Raw genomic sequence first — 8989 nt, 5'->3', positions numbered from 1 at the left:
CTTAACTGGAAACTCTTTGAGTTCAGATCTTTTATATTGAATTTTCTCTGTTAGTGGTGCTCAGAGCCTTTGGTATACTCTTTATTGCATTCGGCTTTGACTCTAAGTGTTCTGTCTCAAGAGTTTATTGGCATAGTCACACCACAAGCATATAGCTAGGAAAACAACTCTTTGAGCTTTTGATCGTTCTTAAACTTCCTAGCCCATTGATACTCAGAGCCTTGGGCCCTGCCTGTTATTTTCTTTTTCTTTTTCTTTTTTTTTGCTGTTTCTTTTGTTTCAAGGATTAATTTCTTATTTAATTTAGAGAATTCATAATAGTTCTCAAAATTCTTGTTCATCATGCATCAACATCCTTTGATCCAAATTTAAATATGCACTATTCATATCATGCATTCAAAGTCACAAATAAACAGCACCACATCTAAGTGAATAGGACTACTCTCAAATATAAACTCAATTTCTCATGCAATACATCAAACATTTTTTTTCTTTTTTAGATTCAAGCTTAGTGAGTGGTGCATGAGATATCTTTTCAAATTAAAAACAAACAACTGAATCAAACTAAAACCTACGAAACTGAAAATACTGCAGATCATGCAACAGATAAAGAAAAGCAATAGAAAATAGGAACATAGCATAATAACAACGAAAGGGAAATAGAAAGTGAAAAAGGAATGAACCACCTCATTCATCACAATTGGTATCTCATTCCTCAGGCTGTGCTCCTCTGTGAAGATGATTTACCTCCTTTTGGTGCAATTGATGATAAGATAAACAAAGAGCACACTCTACAACACCAAACTTAAAAGTTTACTTGTCTCCAAGCGAAGAAAAACTGAAAACGGGAAGGGACATAAAAAGTGCAATAATGAGTAGAAACAAAAAATATTGAAATGGAAGAAGGGAATAATATAAGGGCAAGAAAGATTAAAATTTAAAATTCTTTTTTGAAAATATGTGGCGCCAAACTTAAGGGTGGCCAAGTTTGGCGCCACCCTTCCCGAATAAACTCTTTAAAATACTCCAATATTGCGCCAAGCTTGAGGGTGGCCAAGTTTGGCGCCACCTTTCCCGAATGTGATCCCTCCAATGATGTGATGTTGGGGGCCAAACTTGAGACCTTGGTAGTAGCCAATTTCTTAAAACATGTATATATAGCGCCAAACTTGAGAATCTTAAGTTTGACACCACCTTGGCCAAATGTACTCCTCTCTAGGGTTGTTTGAAACCCCTTATGGTTGCATTTGTTCCTGTTTTAAATACTATGCATGACCAAAACACATGTAAAAGGAAGGAAAACTATTAAGAATTTAAAACAAACCAAATAAATTCAAAACAAATAGAAAATCTAAGGATACAAATTATTGGGTTGTCTCCTAACAAGAATTTCTTTAACATTACTAGGTTAACGGTTGATTTCTTGCTAAGGTGGGGGTTGATCATATTGCTTCAACTCCTATCCTCTCACTGTAAATTTTTTCCCTGTGTCCCCATGAAATATCCCAATATGCTCAAGAGAGAGGACTCTATTTACTGTATAAGCCAACACTGGATTACGAGTCAACACCACCTTCAACCATGGGGAGAAACCTTTAGTGGGGATCTTTTTGTTTCTCTATCCCCTAGGGCCTTCCTTCTTAGGAACTTCTTCCTTGGTGGATGACGTACACTAGTAATCGAACTTATGATCACACTTTTCACAACTCCGCACAACTAACTAGCAAGTGCACTGGGTCGTCCAAGTAATACGTTACGTGAGTAAGGGTCGATCCCACGGAGATTGTCAGCTTGAAGCAAGCTATGGTCATCTTGTAAATCTCAGTTAGGTAGATTCAAATGGTTATGAGGTTTTGATAATTAAAAGATAAATAAAACATAAAATAATATACAGATACTTATGTAATTCATTAGTCGGAATTTCAGATAAGTGTTTAGAGATGCTTTGTTGCTTCTGAACTTCTGCTTTCCTATTGTCTTCATCCAATCACGTGCACTCCCTTCCATGGCAAGCTGTATGATCCTCTCAGTAAAAATGGTCCGGCTACGGTCTCTGTACGGCTAATCAACTGTCGAATTTCTCGACTCGGATGCAAATACCAGGCACAACTACCGCAGGGCTAATCATCTGTCGTTTCTCACTAGCGTCGGAATAAGATCCATTGATCCTTTTGCACACTGTCACTGCGCCCAACATTCGCATGTTTGAAGCTCTTCATAGTCATCCCTTCCCAGATCCTACTCAGAATACCACAGACATGGTTTAGACTTTCCGGATCTCAGGAATGCTGTCCATTGTTCTAGCCTATACCACGAAGATCCTAATCTCAGATTCAGATGCTCTATTGTCAGGAGAGACGATGTGAATCGTTGATTAGAGACCCAAGAGAATATACTCCGGCTGTCATCCAATGACTACGTTGAACATCATATAGACCGCTTTGTGGTTGTCAGGCACGCGGATCTTGGCTAAGCGAGTACTGAAGATAGAGGGTGATTGTCATGGGTCACCCCTTCAGTCTGACTTAACTGAATTAAGTACAAGAGTATATCTTGGAGAAGAAGTAGGCGTGAATTGAATGAAAAACCATAGTACTTGCATTAATTCATGAGGAACAACAAAGCTCCTCACCTTAACCTATGAGGTGTAGAAACTCCACAGTTGAAAATACATAAGAGAAGAAGGTCTAGGCATGGCCAAATGGACAACCTCCCAAAGTGATCAAAAGATCAAAAGATGATCCAAAGATATGAATACAATATTAAAAAGTGCTATTTATACTAAACTGGTAAACTAGGTTTATAGAAAATGAGTAACTAAGTGCAGATAGTACAGAAATCCACTTCCGGGGCCCACTCGGTGTGTGCTTCGGCTGAGCATTGAAGCTTTCACGTGCATATTAAACGCCATCTTTGGTGCCAGTTTGGGCGTTTAACTCCAGCTTTGGTGCCAGTTCTGCCCTTTTACTCCAGAAAAGGGTCTCTGGTGGGCGTTTGAACGCCAGTTTGGGCTATCAAATCTCAAAAAAAGTATGAACTATTATACATTGCTGGAAAGCCCTAGATGTCTACATTCCAAAGCAAGTAAGAGCGCGCCAATTGGGCTTCCGTAGCTCCATCAAATCTACTTCGAGTGCAGGGAGGTCAGAATCCAACAGCATCTGCAGTCCTTTCTTAGCCTCTGAATCAGATTTTTGCTCGGGTCCCTCAATTTTAGCCAGAAAATACCTAAAATCACAGAAAAACACACAAACTCATAGTAAAGTCCAGAAATGTGATTTTTTCATAAAAAATAATAATAATATACTAAAACGTAACAAAAACATACTAAAAACTACCTAAAAACAATGCTAAAAAGCGTATGAATTATCCGCTCATCACAATACTAAACTTAAATTGTTGCTTGTCCCCAAGCAACCAAAAACAAAATAGGATAAAAAGAAGAGAATATACAATAAATTCCAAAACATCAATGAAGCTTAGTTCTAATTAGATGAGCGGGGCTAGTAGCTTTTTGCTTCTGAACAGTTTTGGCATCTCATTTTATCCTTTGAAGTTCAGAATGATTGGCATCCATAGGAACTCAGAATTCAGATAGTGTTATTGATTTTCCTAGTTCAGTATGTTGATCCTTGAACACAGCTACTTATGAGTCTTGGCCGTCACCCTAAGCATCTTGTTTTCCAGTATTACCACTGGATACATAAATGCCACAGACACATAACTGGATGAACCTTTTCAGATTGTGACTCAGCTTTGCTAGAGTTCCCAGTTAGAGGTGTCCAGAGTTCTTAAGCACACTCTTTTTGCTAGGGACAGCTTGATTTAGCCGCTTAGGCCAGGATTTTATTCCTTTGGGCCCTCCTATCCATTAAGGCTCAAAGCCTTGGATCCTCTTTACCCTTGCCTTTTAGTTTAAAGGGTTACTGACTTTTTGCTCTTGCCTTTTGGTTTAAAGAGCTATTGGCTTTTTCTGCTTGCTTTTTCTTTTTCTTTTTTCCTTTATTTTTTTGCCCCCTTTTTTTCTTTTTTTTCGAAAGCTTTGTATTTTTCATTGCTTTTCTTGCTTCAAGAATCAATTTTATAAATTTTCAGATTATCAATAACGTTTCTCTTTTTTCATTATTCTTTCAAGAGCCAACAATTTTAACATTCATAAACTTTACTATAAAAAATATTCAATGTTCAAGCATTCATTCAGAAAACAAAAGGTATTGCCACCACATCATAATATTTAAACTAATTTCAAGATAGAATTCGAAATTCATGTACTTCTTGTTCTTTTGCAATTAGAAACATTTTTTACTTAAGAAAGGTGAAGCATTCATGGAACATTCATAACTTCAAGGCATAGACACTAGACACTAATGATCATGCAATAAAGACATAAACATAGACAAACATAAAGCATAAAAAATTGAAAAATAGAAAAACAAATAACAAGAAAATTAAAGAACGGGTCCACCTTAGTGATGGCAGCTAGTTCTTCCTCTTGAAGATCCTATTGAGTGCTTAAGCTCCTCAATGTCTCTTCATTGCCTTTGTTGCTCTTCCCTCATGGATCTTTGGCCCTCTCTAATTTCATGGAGGATAATGGAGTGCTCTTGGTGCTCCATCCATAGTTGCTCCATATTGGAACTCAAATCTCCTAAAGAGGGGTTGAGTTGCTCCAAATAGTTGTGTGGAAGAAAGTGTATCCCTTGAGGCATCTCAGGGATTTCTTGATGAGGAATTTCCTCATGCTCTTGTTGAGGTCCATGAGTGGACTCTCTTGTTTGCTCCATCCACTTTCTAGTGATGGGCTTTTGAGATGAATCTCTCCATCTCCCATGACTCGGAGGTGGAAGCCACTGCCTTCCCTTTCCTCTTTCTAGAGGTTTCTCCGGCCTTAGGTGCCATTAATGGTTATGGAAAATAAAAAGCAACGCTTTTTCCCACACTAAAATTAAAAGGTTTGCTCGTCCTCGAGCAAAAGAAGAAAGAAAGGAGGAGAAGAAGAAGAAATAGAGGAGATGGAGGTTGGTAAGGAGGGTTCTTTATGAGGTAAGGGAGAAAGGGTAATCATGTGGAGAATGGGTGGGTTTGGGAGGGAAATGATTTGAATTTAAATGGTGATGTAGGTTGGTGTTGGGGAATAGTGTTATGGAAAGGTGTGAAGAAGAGAGAGAGTGAGGTGAGGTAGGTGGGGATCCTGTGGAGTCCACAGATCCTGAGGTGTCAAGGAATTCTCATCCCTGCACCTTCCTGGCGTTTAAATGACCACTGTGTGCCAAATCTGGCGTTAAACGCCAGTTCTGCTACCTTTCCTGGCGTTTAAACGCCAGGCTACTGCCTTTTTCTGGCGTTAAACGAAAGTATGCCTGCCAGTTCTGGCATTTTAACGCTCAGAATGGTGCTAGGCTAGGCGTTTAAATGCCCATTTTTCTACCCTGATTGGCATTTAAATGCCAATTTGCCTGCCAGTTCTGGCATTTAACGCCCAGAATGGTGCCAGGATGGATGTTAAACGCCCATCTTGGTATCCTTTCTGGCGTTTAAACGCCAGTAAGCTTGTCCTCCAGGGTGTGCTGTTTTTGATGTTGTTTTTTTATTTTGCTTTAATTTTTGCAATTGTTTTTATGACTCCACATGATCATCATCCTAAAGAAAACATAGACTAACATAGATAAATAAATAAAATTGGGTTGCCTCCCAATAAGCACTTCTTTAATGTTAATAGCTTGACAGTTAGCTCTTTAAGAGCTTCACAATTGCTCAGAGCATGGTTGTGGCATCCCAACACCAAACTTAGAGTTTGAGTGTGGGGGCTCTGCTTGACTCTGTATAGAGAGATTTGGATGAAGCCTTTCATGCTTATTCTCCATGTTTACTGAGGAAGATACTTGAGCCTTAAACAAAAGGTAGTCCTCATTAAACTGAAGGACTAACTCTCCTCTGTCCACATCAATTACAACTTTGATGTGGCTAGGAAGGGTCTTTCAAGGATGATGGATTCATCCTCATCCTTCCTAATGTCTAGGATTATGAAGTCAGCAGGGATGTAAAGGCCTTCAACCTTCACTAAGACATCCTCTACAAGTCCATAAGCCTTTTTCATCGAACTGTCTTCCATCTCCAATGAGATTCTTGCAGCTTGTACCTCAAAGATTCCTAGTTTCTCCATTACAGAGAGTGGCATGAGGTTGATGCCTGACCCCTACTCACACAGAGCCTTCTCAAAGGTCATGGTGCCAATGGTGCAAGGTACTAAGAACCTTCCGGGATCCGGTTTCTTTTGAAGTATCTTCAGCTGAACCAAGGCATTTAGTTCATTAATGAGCAATGGAGGTTCATCCTCCCAAGTCTCATTACTAAATAACTTGAACATTCAACTTCATGATTGCTCCTAAATACTGAGCAACTTGCTCTTCATCAATGACTTCATCTTCTTTAGAAGAAGAATATTCATCAGAGCTCATGAATGGTAATAGAAAATTTAGTGGAATCTCTATGGTCTCTGCATGAGCCTCAGATTCCTTTGGTTCCTCATGAGGGAACTTTCTAGTGGTCAGTAGACATCCATTGAGGTCTTCCTCATTGGGAACCACTTCCTCTTCCTCTTCTCCAGGTTTGGCCACGCCAGGTATGGTTATTGCCTTGCACTCTCTTTTTGAATTCTCTTCTGTATTGCTTGGAAAAGTATTAGGAGGAGTTTCATTAACTCTTTTTCTCAGCTGACCCACTTGTGCCTCCAAATTTTTTATAGAGGACCGTGTTTCATTCATCAAACTGAGAGTGGCCTTAGATAGATCAGAGACTATGTTTGCTAAGCCAGAGAGGCTCTGCTCAGAATTTTCTGTCTGTTGCTGAGAAGATAATGGAAAAGGTTTGCTATTGCCAAACCTATTTCTCCCACCATTATTGTTGTTGAAGCCTTGTTGGGGCTTTTGTTGATCCTTCCATGACAAATTTGGATGATTCCTCCATGAAGGATTATAGGTGTTTCCATAGGGTTTTCCTATGTAATTCACCTCTTCCATTGCAGGATTCTCAGGGTCATAAGCTTCTCCTTCAGAGGAGGCTTTTTTAGCACTACCTGATGTAGCTTGCAATCCATTCAGATTCTGAGAAATCATATTGACTTGCTGAGTCAATATTTTGTTCTGAGCCAATATGGCATTTAGAGTATCAATCTCAAGAACTCCTTTCTTCTGAGTCATCCCATTATTCACAGGATTTCTGTCAGAAGTGTACATGAACTGGTTATTTGCAACCATCTCAATGAGTTCCTAGGCTTCTGCAGGGGTTTTCAGATGAAGAGATCCACCAGCAAAATGGTCCAATGACATCTTGGACAATTCAGACAGACCATCATAGAATATACATATAATGCTCCATTCTGGAAGCATGTCAGAAGGACACCTTTTGGTTAATTGCTTGTATCTTTCCCAAGCTTCATAGAGGGATTCACTTTCCTTCTGTTTGAAGGTTTGGACTTCCACTCTAAGCTTGCTCATCTTTTGAGGTGGAAAGAATTTAGTCAAGAAAGCATTGACCCACTTATCCCAAGAGTACAGGCTTTTCCTAGGTTGTGAGTCCAACCATGTTCTAGCTTTATCTCTTACAGCAAAGGGGAAAAGCATAAGTCTGTAGACCTCGTGATCAACCCCTTTGGTCTTAAAAGTATCACAGATTTGCAAGAACTCAGTTAGGAACTGATGATGATCTTCCGATGAAAGTCCATAAAACTTGCAATTCTGCTGCATTAGAGAAACTAATTGAGGCTTAAGCTCAAAGTTGTTTGCTCCAATGGCAGGAATTGAGATGCTTCTTCCATAGAAGTTGGAAGTTGGTGCAGTATAGTCACCAAGCATCTTCCTTACATCTCTGGCATTGTTGTTGGGTTCGGCTGCCATGTCTACTTTTTTTTGAAATTCTCTGAAAGGTCTTCTCCGGAGTGTTATGCTTTAGCTTCTCTTAGCTTCTTCTTCAGAGTCCTTTCAGGTTCAGGATCAGCTTCAACAAGAATGTTTTTACCCCTATTTCTGCTCATATAAAAAAGAAGAGAACAAAAGAGAGTAGTGGAATCCTCTATGTCACAGTATAGAGATTTCATGATGTGTTAGAGGAAAAGAACAATAGAGGAATGAGGTAGAGAGAGAATAAGAGGAATTCGAACACAGAGAGAGAGAGAGAGAGAGGGTTTGAATTATAAGTAGAAGAGAAGTGTTAGCAAATAAATACAAAGAGATGAGAGAGAGGGAGTATTCAAAAATTTGAAAAAGAAATAAAATAAAATTAGAATTGAAAACAATTAGTTAATTAAAAAGATTTTTGAAAAAGTGGTTAGTGATTTTCGAAAATTGGAAGTGGAAAAGTGGTTAGGTGGTTTTTAAAAAATATAAGAAATAGTAATTAGTTGAAAAAAGATTTGAAAATAATTTTGAAAAGATAAGAAGTTAGAAAAAGATATTGCAATCAAAATTTAAAAAGATATGATTGAAAAAGATTTGTTTTAAAAAGAGATGATTGAAAAGATATGATTGAAAAAGATTTGATTTTTTTAAAAAGATATGCTTGAAAAGATATAATTGAAAAAGATTTGATTTTTAAAAATTGATTACTTGACTAACAAGAAATTAAAAGATATGTGATGAGCAGATAATTTATACGCTTTTTGGCATTGTTTTTAGGTAGTTTTTAATAGGATCTAGCTACTTTTAGGGATGTTTTCATTAGTTTTTATGTTAAATTCATATTTCTGGACTTTACTATGAGTTTGTGTGTTTTTCTGTAATTTGAGGTATTTTCAGGCTGAAATTGAGGGATCTGAGCAAAACTCTGATAAGAAGGCTGACAAAGGACTGCTGATGCTGTTGGATTTTGATCTCCCTTCACTCGAAATAAATTTTCTAGAGCTATAGCTCCAAATGGCGCGCTCTCAACAGCGTTGAAAAGTAGACATTGAGAGCTTTCCATCAATATATAATAGTCCATACTTTATTCGAGA

The 8989-nt window shown here is 38.2% G+C and overlaps 1 non-coding gene across 1 annotated transcript; it reads left to right on the top strand.

Annotated features, from left to right (window-relative positions):
- The first annotated feature begins 7382 nt into the window (after positions 1 to 7382).
- Positions 7383 to 7490, top strand: LOC130983352 (small nucleolar RNA R71). Its single transcript, XR_009087348.1, has one exon. It is a non-coding gene; the product is annotated as a small nucleolar RNA R71 (small nucleolar RNA).
- The last annotated feature ends 1499 nt before the right edge of the window (positions 7491 to 8989 follow it).

This window comes from Arachis stenosperma, chromosome 5 (genome assembly GCF_014773155.1).
Source record: "Arachis stenosperma cultivar V10309 chromosome 5, arast.V10309.gnm1.PFL2, whole genome shotgun sequence".
NCBI classification, from domain to species: Eukaryota; Viridiplantae; Streptophyta; class Magnoliopsida; order Fabales; family Fabaceae; genus Arachis; species Arachis stenosperma.
Note: the sequence above shows the minus strand (reverse complement) of the source record. Positions and strands in the feature narration are given on the sequence as shown.